A 14,216-nucleotide genomic window follows, 5' to 3' on the forward strand; every position below is an offset into this window, starting at 1 on the left:
TTGAAAACGAAGCCGTTGGAAAATGTATTAAACATAAATAGCAGGATTGTTTCATATGGTAGCTTATGTTCTGAAAGAGGGTAACAGACTTTTTGAGAAAGATAAACTACAGAAGATCCAGAAGCAGCTTCCTTTAAAAATGATGTCAACACCAATAACATTATTTGGAAGGCTCGTAGGAAGTCCAGGTCATATTCATAGCTATTTAAGTAACGTAGCCCATGGAATTAAGCATCCTAATACAAAGTATTTACTGCCAACCTCGTCAATCTGAAAGGTGGGTCACTTTCTTAATAAACTGCCTTTGAGGAAAGATACAAATAATTTTGCCCATTGTTATAAATAGAGAGAGAAGGAAGGAAGGAAGGAAGGAAGGCCTTATCCATATCTGTAGTCTGAGATAAAACAATTCTCTCTGAGATTAAATAAACGTTAAATAAATCTAACTGTAACTTGCAAATGTTTCTAGAGTGAGTAGCCAAAATGACAGTCACTGCTTTTTAATTTTAAATCAAGTTCGTGTTAAGAGAATGTTGTAAATATCAAGTCCACTACAAAGAAAACTTTTTATATCAATGACAAAACTCACAATCTACATAGGAAGTAACTGTTGTCTTTCCCACCACCACGACGTCTTTTTCTATGGAACACAAACTTACTTTGTTTAAAATTGTCCTTAGGCTCTGCTGTACCTTTCAAACAAAACCCCTCTCTTCTTCAATTCATTTTCAGCTTTCTTGAAAACTGCTCCTCAGAAACTGACAGATGGTGCATCTGTCAGCGAATGTTTTCTCTTCGTTATCTCTGCCAGCTAATATTTCCTCTGAGCTTGGCTGTTGTCTGTGAGACTGGTCCACATCATTCTAGCCTGATCAATGGTGTGCCTGGTTTGAGGTTGGTTTTGGCCCCGCCTCCAGCTCTAAGAGAAAAAAATGAAAACTCACAGCTGGATTTCCTATAAATCCTCTTTTTAAAACTGGCTCTGCCGCTCTGGCACATACCAGAGGAAACGCTGCCAGTCTATCACAAACCAAGGGGGGTGCTCCTTCTCCTAGGCACCCCCACCGCTAGTGTCAGGTGCCTTCCTTATATAACACATCCCATTTTAAGTTAGCCTAAAACTTCACAGGAAGGGAGCAAGTGTTTTAAACCAAGCTTAGGTTTTTCCATGCCTAATAAGACTCGAAAGAAGATGCCCATGACTGAAACACACACACACACACACACACACACACACACACACACACCCATGACTAATTTTTAATCTGTTAAAATTGTGCAAACCAATTCCAAGGAGAAAACGGAAAAGGAGAAAATGCCAAAATAGGACATAACAAAATTAGCGCACATTTAATTTTGTAGCCTTAAAACACTCAGGTCATCCTTCACATTTGGATGACATTACGGATGACATTACACCCTCAGTTGGCAACAGGATTTGCTGGTATTTACATTGCCAATGAACTTGGTGAATCAGGAGAATGTATGGGATGCATTTCAGGTTCCAGATGAGAGGCGATTGCTTCTCTGGGTTAACTGCTACCAAGTGGGGTTGAACAGGTGACTGTGGAACAATCAGTCTGCTCTGTAAGTGAGCACGACAAACAATGCACTGTAGACTTTCGTATTCTGCATGCTCAATGGTAATCCCACCTTATCAGTGAGTGGACGCCACACGTTTACTATGAATAGAGAAAGTGAGTGTTCCTAAACTAAGGCTAAATATTGGAATACTGTACTAGGATTCAGAGTCAGAGGATCTGGATTCGAGTCTGTTTTATTTCTCGACAGTATCCACGAACATGAAAGGCACAGAGTATGCTCTGGAGACCTCACAGATGACAGCAGATCAAATGAAGATGATAAAGAACTTTGTTGTTATTATGCAACATTCACATTGTTCTTTTCAACAACAGAGAGAATATTAAATAAATATATATGTTTAATCTGGCAGAGGATGATACCAAACTACCACTGCCCACGATAAGGACAGCCAAAGATAAAAGGATTCCAGGAATAAGGTGCAGAGTATACAGTGCATGCTGAGGATAACAGTCACTCAGATTTTAAATGTTTGAGCTCCACAGTGAGGGAGAATACAAAGGAAGCATAGGGCAGAGTGGGGCTGAGTAGTAAAAGTTTGAGACAGTTCTCCTTCCACTCTCACTCAATAGAACCCTAGAATTGGCATCTGCCATTAGTCAGCGAGCTCCTTAAAGGCAAGAACACACACAGTTGGTGTTTGTCAAATAAGAGAATGAATGAGACCTTGAACTAGATAAGAGGTACTCACTCTAAGAGATGGAATATAGAGTATTGTGAGAAGCCTGAGTTTGAAGTTGTAAAATCAGATACTTCAAGGTTGAGAGTGCCTGCGTGTCTCAACCTTGTAGGGATTTGTAGGGAGAGAGGCTTTCTGAGTCACTGAAAAGGAACATGAGAGATTTTGTTCAGGGTCCTCTGATTTCGTCCAGTTTTCTACACTCACCCCCGAATTCCACCCCTTTCCCACTTCCTCCATGAGAACGTCATTCGGTGACAATGAACTTGAGTCAAGAACCAGGATGTCTGTAAACATCCCTTTAATGAAAGCACATGGATTGTTAGGGTAAATTCTTCCCACATGGTGTTGCAAGTCCTTGCTTGCTGTAGCTGGTCAGAAGTCAGCTTTCCAATCCAGCAGGCCCTGCTCGATGCAGGCTCTGTGACAGGCATCTGTGACCTGCCTGTCCAGGAAAGGCAGATGATATGGGCTGCTCCTGCTCCTGCCCTTCCTGCAACCTCACTGCCAATGAGCTTGTGCGCTCTTGACTAAATATATTGGGAAATTCACTACTTTCATAATAGTTTCATGTGTGTGATCTCTTCTCCCCAGGTTAAAGGATTATGCCAATTTTGGGTAAGAGAATTTGTCAACTGCAAAGATCTTATCTAATAAATCCTTAAAAAAAAAAAAAAAAAAAACCTCCTAAAATGTGCAAGACATTCTGTGCTAGCCACTTCAGAGGATGCATGCTACCAGCTGTCTCTGAGCAGGTGGTCTGCAAGGGGACATGATATGAAATTATAACCAAAAACAGGATATGAGGACAGGGGGAAGTGGAAGGAGTCTAGGTTGTGGAGTGGGAGTGGGAGAATCTAGAAAACAGGACGGGCTGGTAGCATGAGGGTACACGGGCAGAGACGAGGGAGGACCCTGGAGAGAGAAGGACACTTCCAAGTAGGGAGTGAGCTCTGAGGCACCCAAAGAAACAGGAGGCAAGGCAAGCTCGGGGACTCAGGAGCCTTCTGGTGCTGCTGAAGCACAGGCAACACGTGGGGGAAATCAAGCAAATGAGTCACCAAAGATGGGGCGGAACCATATATGGGATGGCCTTGGATGCTGGGAGAGGGTACAGGGAGTTCATACCAGCTCAGGCAGCAATTGTGAACCCTTGGGGGTTTTAGAGCACAGGTGTAACACAATCTGAGCAGTGAGATCTAGAAACTGTGTTAAGGATGGATTCTAAAGGGAAGCGTAGGCAGATGGCTTCACTCAGGAGGCTATGGCAATGATTTCAGCAAGAGGTCATGAAGGCTGAAGTAGGAGGACAGGGTTAAAAACAGGAAGAGTGCTAGAGGCAACTAGAAAAACATGCGAGTTGAGGAAGGTATGTCTTAGGAAATCCCATCTTGAGGAATTTTTCCTAGAGGTATTTGCAGACAGGTGTACACACATATTCAAGTTCTAATTTCAGCATTTGTCATTGTAAAAGACTGCAGATTACCTCAGTGCTCACCAATAGGGAACTGACAAATAAATTTTGCTACAGCCACATAGTGAAATATTTTTGCAGCCATTTAAAATACATACACAGCTACAAGACAACTGTTGTAGCATGTTGGTGATAGGCACCAGATTGCTAGTGGTCAGGAAGTATGTCTAGAAGAGAAGTTTTAGACAGGGATTCAATTTATGGCAAAGGAAGGAAAATATTGAGGAGTGGAATGAGCATGGGTGGGGACCTCAGGACTTGTGTGGTACCCCCATATTGGCACCTGCATTCCCCAGGACCAGGACAACCTAGAGCTGTGCAATGTACAACCTACTCAAATGTATATGGTCCCTCTGGCCACAACCACTGACTCGAAGGTGCCAGAAATCGCCCTCATCCACCCTTGATCAATTTCATAATCAAAAGCCCAGAACCTGTGTGCCTGAGCCTGTCAGCATTGGAAAGGAACAAACAGCAGCACTACCCATATTGGGGACCTAAAAATGCCTTTAAGAATTATAGCAGATGGCAAAGCAAAAAGCATGATGTTTGAATCTTCTCTCTCTCTCTTTTTTCCCCCAAATTCCAGGGCCTAAGAAGCCAATTAACCATTCCAAGTAATATCTAGGTGTAAGTGCAGTACAAGTTCATAAACTGAGCACAGCAACAATCATTAGGACAGATCTGCTGGTCCTCAGTCATGCCATCCTTAAGTGAGGGACCGATATTTCAACCATCATTCCCTTTCTTTTCAATGACAGGACATCTTGAATGACCATATACAAGAAGTGGAGTCCAAGACCAACTGTAGTGGCTCACGCCTGTACTCCCAGCACTTTGGGAGGCCGAGCTGGGAGGATCACTTGAGCCCAGGAGTTCAAGACCAGCCTAGGCAACACAGAGGCACCCTGTCTCTACAAAAAAAAAATTAAAAATTAGCCAGGCGTAGCGGCATGCACCTGGAGTTTCAGCTATTGGGGAGGCTGAGGTGGGAGGATCACTTGAGCCTAGGAGGTGGAGGCTGTAGTGAGCTGTGATCATGCCACTGTGCTCCAGCCCAGTGATAGAGCAAGATCCTGTCAAAAAAACAAAAACAAAAAGAACACAGAGTCCAGCTTCATGCACCGAGTGGGTGTGCAGCTTCAACAGCAAACGCCCACAGTGTTCTTTGAAGGGGCAAAGTAGGAAGGATCCTAGAGGCAATGAATATGGCTCCTTGGGCAGTTTGCTTTCTTTTTTGCAAAGAGCCAGGTCTGACTATTAAACATCAGCTCTGCAGAGACGAGAGCACACTGAGCACACTGAGGAAGCAGAACTTACTGCACATCAAGGGAGGAGCCCTTACAAAGTAACAGGTGCAGACAATTTGCAGATTCCCGCAAGAGTAAATGAAGAACACAGTATTTCACAGCCAGTGAGGGCAGTATGACTTGATGGATAACAGTGTGCTCCCTTTAGAGTCCAATAAAAAAACTGCACTTAATGTCCCAAATGCCTGAATTCTAATCTTGGCTCTGATGGTACAAGCTGTGTGAATGTGAACAAGTTGCTTGCAGTCTCTCATTGTTGAATAGGTAATAAGGGTACACATCTTAGGATTGTTGTACAGATTTAGTGCGTGAATGTACGTAAAATGCTTGCCACAGAGCTTAGCATAAGCATTCAATACATGCTATCATTCCTTAGTTAGAATGGAATAAAATACAGGTGATTTAAAATATAGGTGAATATGACTACACTTAAAAGATTGACTTTGATTAACCACAAATCAAGAAATTGAGAATTCTCTGTAAGAACTGCTAATTGTATTAATGCCTACAATTTGAAATACTTGAGCAAATAGGGTGCGATATCGTGTGCGTTATTTAACACTTAGGTTAAACTATCCCGCAGATGCTGCTAGCATCTAATCCACCATTCAAAATCTGGGAGACTAACAGTGTACCTGGCATTCTAAAGAGGGCACCTCCACATCAGAATCGGCTGTTTCAAGCCCTGTTGTTACCATTTCTCCACCAACAACCTCCAGTTAGCATTTGGAATGTCAGAAATGGGTTTCCATTGGTGGGAATTGTGACCGTTGACTAGTGTGCTTGGTGGAATTAAGGTATTTGAGAAATATGGACTGGCTAAAAGTATTTCAGTATAAAAATCCAGGAAAACCTTTACCTGTTTCTCTGGTGATAACGCCCTAGTCTAAATCCCTAAGTGACCCCACGTCCAGCCACGAGCTCTGGAGGGCTCTGTTTGCCCCATGCTGCCTGCAGGGCAACAGAATCTGCCCTTCCAATCCCGATGTTTGCCTCAAGCCTCAGGTGAACCTTTTAAGTAAGATACGACTGTGGTTGAAGCATCTGAAAGGAAAGTGAAGAGCTAAGACTTCGTCAAACCTGCACACACACACACACACACACACACACACACACACTCACCTCTCTCTATCCATGGGTTCCAAATCTATAGATTCAACTGTGAATTGAAAATATGTATTTTAATATGTTTGCTTGTTAAACGACATTTGGAGATCAGACAGAATTTGAGCCTATATTTGGTAATCAATATGATTTTATTGTGAGGTTTTGCTTATCTTCTTTTGCCTTACAACTTTTTCTTTAGCTACCGTTATTTGCCAAAAAGAAACTAAGAGTAGTGCATGGCTAATTTGATCCCTTTAGTTCACTAATAAAGACAACATGGGGCATGGAACCCAGAGGACATTTAAGAAAATCAGTTAAGAGTTCCAAAGTTTGTTTACACAGAACGAGTATGTTTCTTTTGGTCATATATTTTGGTTTAGATCTTGGATACTAAGAAATTCACCAATTTCTTGACATAAAGGAATGAGAAAATAAAAACCCATTGGAAATGTACTATACATTATTTGCATTATGCTATGAATATCATTATAAATATGAAAATATAGCTATTGTATAGGACAGGATCATTCATTTTTAGTAAATTACTTTTATCTTCACAAAGTGAAATCAAGTGAAATCAAAGAATATCTAACACACTCTAGTAGCTAATAAAAAAATCTTTAATATATTATTTTAAAAAATATTTTAAAATAAAATATTACATAAAACATGAAAGATATTAAAATAAAAATATTATTTAAAATATCTTCTTAAAATATTTTAATGATATCAAATAATGCTCATTGAAAATATTTAAACAATGCAGAAGCATAGCCTAAAAAAGTAAAAGCCCGTTTTTATTCCCAACTTCTAATTTCACTTGCCTCCTTGGAAGTAGTCACTATTAACAATTTGGTGTGTATCCTTCCAAACTTGTTATGCATATATAACACGCTTGTTATATATGTGGGTTTTGATAGCTGTGATATCAGACACCAAGGGGGACTGGTTTCAGGATCCCCACAGATATCAAAATCCACAGATTCTCAAGTCCCTGATACAAAGTGGGATAGTACTTGCATGTAACCTACATACATCCTCCTGTATACCTTAAATCATCACTAAATTACTTATAATACCTAGCACAACATGTAAATGCTATGTACCCAGTTGTTCTACTGTGTATTGTTGAGGGAATAATGACAAGGAAAAAAGTCTGTATGTGTTCAATATAGATACAATTTTTAAAATACATATTTTCAATTCACGGTTGAATCTAGAGATTTGGAACCCATGGATAGAGAGAGCTGACTCTGTGTGTGTGTGTGTGTGTGTGTGTGTGTGTGTGTATGTATGCCACATATTCATACACATATCTTATGTATGTAAAATATACACATATGTCTATATATACTTGTACATATATATCCATGTTATACACCCATAAGAATTGTTTTTCACTGAAACAGAATCATAATATATGTATTATTCTCAGACTTACTCTGTTCATTGAACAATATGTCTTGGAGATTTTCAAATAAACAAAAAAGAGAGGTAACAACAGATTAGTTCAGTGGAACCCCAGTGACTACTGTAGTCAAAAGTGTGGTTTCAGGGGACCAGACCAAGGAACCAGCACCACTCCAGAATAGCGTCAGAAGCATGCCTTTTTGGGTGGCTGTCCCCCTGTCCCCCTGAAACTCACAGATTTGTCCCTCTGTACCTCTCTAGTAGCTTTACATCCCAAGCAGTGTGGTAGAAAAGATGGGTGAGTGAACCCACACTAACTCATAAATGAAAACATTTATTAAGTAGAATTTAAGTCTCTTACTTCATGACCAACTGTTCTTTAGCATGTGCACAGCTATCTAGAGCATGCCTGCCTTGTTTTCTACTCCCATTTTAAGCAGAAAATAAAGCCACTTTCTACTGTTGAATTATTCTTATTTACAGCAATAGAAATGTCAACCTTTCAGATTTGGACACCGAGTCGCTTGGGCACACGGGCACCTAGAGCCTACACGAGCAGCAACATGTATTAATCCTCAGGGGTCCTGCAGGCAGGTGCGGGCAGATGCAGATGTGCATGAGGAGGGCTCTGGGACTTTCCATTCTCTAGGGTCATGGAGCCTATTTCCAAGTCGCAACTTGCAGTTCTTAGGTTCTCGGGCTACTACATATGCCTCCAACTCCGTTTCACTTGCAAGCCTTTCAGGTAATGTGGAGAATCAACCAAACTCATGTTTATAGCCTGTTTGAAAAACAATCTCTTCACAAATCCCTTTCCAGAATTTACATTCCTAAACAGGTATGACAATCTGTCCTCTAATTTCTGCCATTATTAAACTGCCTTTCTTTTTCTGAGAAAAAAGTTGCCTTTCCTTATAAAATGACACATTTTCACCTTTTTGTTTGCAACTATTGATTAAAAAGGAAAGTTTTGTCAAACTATCATGTTTTTAGATCAAGGCAATGTGCTTGCTAGTTGAGTTACTGACCCTGATTTTTTGAACTTCCTTTATCCAAAAAGATTTCATAAGAAAAATCAGACAGCACATCTGTGACATGAGGGCTCTGACAACGAACTGTAAGAGTAATGCCAGCTGGGTACATAAAATTCCAATGCTCAGAATTTCATTCCCCATCAGGTACAGTTTGAAAATGTCAGCAATGCCTTATCTCTGTGGACATTTCACTGCACATCCAGGATTCCTATTTCAATATTTGTAAAATTCTAAGAGTTATACACTCTGGCTTATATTACCCAAAAGGAGAGGGAGAGAAATGGGGGAGAAAAATATATCTTGTTGGGAAAGAGTCAACCGTGCATTGGGGAGTCGTATTGAAAACAGAGAAAACATCATGTGGTACAAAATTAACTATGTTCACAGGAGAGGCTCAGAAGGACATAAGGGATAAACAAAATCTCCATCACATCAGCATCTTTCCTACAAGTCTGATGTTCCAGAGAGTCTGCTCTTTGTTTCTGTTGCCAAGGAATGGAACGTACTCTGGCTCTCTCGAGGTAGAGAAAGTATGTGAAGTTCTGGCATTCAACAGCCGCAGACCAGGGAAAGTCAACAGTGAGGCAGAAAGCATAAACTACCTGCTGGGGCAAGCCAATTTCATGCATTGTGCTCATGGCAAGACGACAAGATTGGATTTGCCTCTTGCAACTGGCACTGCTGTTCTTCGGGATTGATTACCCTAATTCTGTGCTTATCTTGTTCTTTCACCCCAACTGTCTACTAACCCTTGACCTGTATATCAAACCCTATACTTTAAATTTTCAATGGTGGTATCTTTAATCCTGGGCAGAGAAATCCAGAAATCCTTGGTATAACACTTAGCACAGGGCCTGCTTTAATTAAGATGTTAATGGGCATCAAAAAGGAAGCTGCAGTTTGGTAAGCACAAAGCCCCAGGTCACGTGGCAAGCCAGGCTGATCGCTTTCTAAGCTGGATTTCTTACACTGTTTTGAAGATTACTTCACCTCCCCCGGCCTCACCCAAATCGTATATACACCAGAGTTTTCACTTTCATTCGGGGTTAGCACCACAAACGCCTGTGCGATGAAATATTTTAAAAATCTAGCATCTCTTTTAAAGTTCACTTTGGAATTTAAGGAGAAAGCAGACTTAAAGAGGATTCTGAAAGTGTAATGAACGTCATCTTTTTAAACCTCACAAACAAAAAGCACATTCTTCATTTTTTGGTTTTATATCCCACTGCTTTCTAACAATAACTTTAATTGATTGGGTTGAAATAAACTTAAAAACCAAACTTGGAGGCATACTTATCTAAAAGGTCTAGGAATCCTAAGCTCCTGAGACAGACTTCTCATCTTGCTGCAACGCGTGGGTGGCCGCAACATTCCTGGCAGCTATAAGGCATTTGCTAACGTATTTGACTTTTAAAGTTGTTAATCACACTTATCAACACAGCCAAGCAGCACTGGCCACAAAGGATTAGTTGCTCTACCATAATGCTCCCAGTAATTCAAAGCCAGGGACATCCGCGCCGAGTGATAAGTGCATCTGCCAGCTCCACAGCCCTTCAGTGACTTCAGAACTTATTAAAGACCTTAGCTTTTACTAAATCCCAGATTTTCTTTTCCATCATCTTACACACTCACATACACACAGATACACACACACATGCACACACATACACACACACACACACATTCCCTGTAATGGTAGCTAAAACCAAATATTCCCAGTGCTGTGCAGGGTATGAGTTTTTAAAACAACCAGGATGTGCTTCAAAACACCACAGACATTCTGAGTTTCAAGGGGGCCATCACTGACAAGAGATTCAGATGCTACTGATCTCCTTTCACAGGTGCTCCTACAAAAAAATGTGTACAAACAGCAGGAAAGGATTTGGTTTCCAGGGAAACAGAACCTTGTTTAAGTCCTTTGGAAGCATTAGGTTCTACTGTCGTTTTTCCCCTCAGACACACAGACTGTTGCTCCTTGCAAAAGAATTTATTTAGAGAACAAGAAAATGCTTTGCCCAGCTTAGAGGTAAGTGCATCAGAAAATTCAGGAATAGAATAAGTATTGGAGCGGGGGGGATGAGCACCTCTCACTGAGCCTGCTAGTCTCTGACTGGTGGGATCTTGCTTTCACGTAAGGATTCTTCCTTAAAAGACCTGAGGTTTCATCTGCAGACATGTTTCTGCCTTGTTGGAGTCATGCTGAAGTCCCCATACTTACAGCTTGGGCTCTGCTCTGCCCAGCTGGTCTTAACTCCACAAGGCTAACAAGTGCTTTACTTCTACAAAACAAAGCAAAAACAGTGAAGACCTATCTCCTACTTCAACCTCTGGCAACTCTCCAAACAGCATCCCCTCATAACCTATAAGCATTCTTTCACTTTGTAATATAGCAAATGACTTATTTTTTTACACTAAAAACTTTTTTACTCTGTTCTTTTGATTATGATGTAGTTCAGAGTTTGGATCCAGGATGCTTGGACATAATAATGCTCATCATATTTAAGGTCACTTCTATCACCTGGAGATGTGGCTGCCTCATGGCTTAAATGTGATTTAAGTTACTGGAGTGGGGACTAGAACAAGCAGAGAAATCTCATTTTCTAGGTATCTTAAAAGGAAGGCAGAGTATCATTTCCCTAAAGTATTTGAGTACAGGCCATTCTAAAACCATAGCTAGAACAGGAAGTTTTTGTGATAAAAAATATGGTTGGTATCAGAGTGGAAGAAAATCTTCAAAATCTATACATCTGACAAGGGGCTAATATCCAGAATCTACAACAAACTCAAACAAATTAGGAAGAAAAAATAATCCCACCAAAAAGTGGGCTATAGACATGAATAGACAATTCTCAAAAGAAGATATACAAATGGCCAACAAAGATATAAAAAAGTGCTCAACATCACTAATGATCGGGGAATGCAAATCAAAACTACAACGTGATTCCACCTTACTCTTGCAAGAATAGCCAAATTAAAAAAAAAAAAAAAAGATGTTGGAGTGGATGCGATGAAAAGGGAATACTTCTACACTACCGGTGGGAATGTAAACTAGTACAACCACTATGGAAAACAGTGTGGAGAGTCCCTAAAGAACTAAAGTAGAACTACCATTTGATCCAGCTATCCCACTACTGGGTATCTACCCAGAGGAAAAGAAGTCATTATATGAAAAAGATACTTGCATGCATGTTTATAGCAGCATAATTCACAATTGCAAAAATGTGGAACCAGCCCAAATGCCTATCAATCAATGAGTGGATAAAGAAACTGTGATATATATATAATATACTCATCCATAAAAGGAATGAATTAATGGCATTCACAGCAACCTGGGTGGTACTGGAGACTATTATTCTAAGTGAATAACTCAGGAACGGAAAACCAAACATCATATATTCTTACTCATAAGTGGGAGCTAAGCTATGAGGATGCAAAGGCATAAGAATGACACAATGGACTTTGGGGACTCAGGGGAAAAGGGTGGGAAGGAGGCGAGGAATGAAAGATTGCAAATTGGGTTTAGTGTATACTGCTAGGTGATGGGTGCACCAAAATCTGACAAACCACCACTAAAGAACTTACTCATGTAACCAAACACTGCCTGTTCTCCAAAAACCTATGGCAATAAAAAAATTTAAATAAATATATGGTTGGTAGTATTTGACCATATGTATAGGAGAGGCACCTGACCACCATAACTGAGCATGCCCCAAGAATGACCCTATGGTCTAAGAAGAATGTGTGTTTGGAGTCCCAAGCTAAGGAATTCGAGAGTGGCCAACCTGGAGTTGCACTTCTTATCCATGAGGGTCATTCAAATTCCTGGCCCATCCCTTGGAACACAGGCCATACAGGGAATCAAGGCCCTTGGTTTTGGGTTAAATGGAGGTTGCTAGGTGGAGGGTGCTAAGTAAAAATTCTATATAAACTGCATGCTTTTTATAAACAGTAGTGGTCTTCGTGTGTAGTCTGCTATCACTGGACTGCCCCAGATATAAGTCCACCCAACAAACCCTACGTCTCATTGGCTGGCTCCAGGTCTCTTCTTCGGCCTCTGGACGTGGTACTACCCCTACTGGAGTCAATAGGGGTCTGGCATGACACCATACGACACCTATCAAAGCCCACAAGACATGAAATTTGAAAGACATTTCTACTCTTTCAGCTCATTGTTTTTGATGGCATGTGCCAACTAAGTACTGACATGTCACTTGGGGAGGAGTGAGGAGGCTGCCCCACCCTTGTGACTCCATGGTGTGAGCACTTCCTGCCTCCTGCCTCTCACCTCCACTGCTTGGCCTCTTCAAAACCCTCTCTATCAAACCTGCTCCTATCAAATATGCCTCTTGTCAGGCTGAGCGATGTCAGACTGAGAGCATTTATTTTATGGGCAAGAAGCCAGAGAGGCTGCCGCGATGTATGACTGCACGTGTGGTGCAAGCACATAGAGGAAGGGGGCCTCAGATCCTCTCAGGTCAAGGAGGACCGTGCGGCCTGGCCTTCTCCACTTAGTGCTGCATGAACTCACTGGGCTGGCATCAGAAAGTCCCTCCAAAACAAGAAGATTCCAGATAAAACCTCCAAGAGAGCGAGGGAGGAGAGTGACGCCCCTCCCGGGAAGAAGGCACCAAGCTGAAATAAACACCTGCATGAGAAATATTGTAAAAGTTAAGCTTAAATTTGTTTTTACATGCAGCTTTACTGAAAAAATTACAAGCCCAGGGTCTCTGCCGGGGCAAGGATAAACAAAGCACGGTTCTTTCCAACAGGAAGCCCTCTGTCTAGCAGGACAGGGAAATCAGGCAAGTGATTTATTTTAAAAGAGAAAGACAAGGGAAATTAATATTTACTGAGTGTCTACTTAATGGCAAAGCTTGGAGCAGACTCTATGGCACACACACACACACACATTCACACACATCTCATTTTATTCCACTTTACAGAGGAGGAAACTAAAGCTCATAGATTTCAGTGGTGTCAAAAGCGACACAGAAGTAGCCAACTTTTTACTGTGTGGCAGACATACCTGACAGCAACAGCTTAACTGGACCAACACCCTGAGAGTTACCCTATGGTCTAAGAGGAATGTGTGTTCAGAGTTCCAAGCTAAGGAATCCAGGAGTGGCCAACCAGAGATTCATTCTTTATCTATGAGGAGCATCTGAGCTCATGGCCTGTCCCATGGAATGTGGGCTGTCCTGGGGAGTCAGGCCCTTTGTTTCAGGTTAAGTGAAGGTTTCCAGGTGAAGGGTAAGTGAAAATGCTACATAAACTGCATGTTTTCTGAAGACGGTCTCAGTTCTCCTGTCCAGCCTGCCACCACTGGAACGCTCTGTATGTAAGTTCCCCTCAATAAACCGTATGTCTCATTTGCTGTCTCTCCTTCAGCCTCTTGAACCTGGTGCCATCTCTACAGAAGTGAATAGGGGTCTGGTACGACAGTATTCAAATCTAGTTCTCACTCCAAAGCATGTAATTCCAAAGCCCACACTATTCCTACATCATAATGCCTATTTCACTTCATTTGTCTGACTCATAGGAACTCGTTCAACCTCTTTGTTAAATAAAACATTATAAGAAATGCTGCCATACCTTAACAC

The 14,216-nt window shown here is 41.3% G+C and overlaps 1 protein-coding gene across 4 annotated transcripts in view; it reads right to left on the bottom strand.

Annotated features, from left to right (window-relative positions):
• The window catches only part of STARD13 (StAR related lipid transfer domain containing 13), a 553,154-nt gene that overhangs the window by 103,087 nt on the left and 435,851 nt on the right, over window positions 1-14,216 (bottom strand). The window contains exon 1 of one of the 4 annotated variants that reach the window (XM_025364226.1): window positions 660-891. The exons of the other annotated variants lie outside the window; for them this stretch is intronic. The gene's annotated coding sequence lies outside the window, so the exon portion shown is untranslated. Of the gene's footprint in view, window positions 1-659; window positions 892-14,216 lie in introns of those variants that run through there. 4 annotated transcript variants of the gene reach the window in all.

The sequence above is a fragment of the Theropithecus gelada genome, chromosome 17, assembly GCF_003255815.1.
Source record: "Theropithecus gelada isolate Dixy chromosome 17, Tgel_1.0, whole genome shotgun sequence".
In the NCBI taxonomy this organism is placed as follows: Eukaryota; Metazoa; Chordata; class Mammalia; order Primates; family Cercopithecidae; genus Theropithecus; species Theropithecus gelada.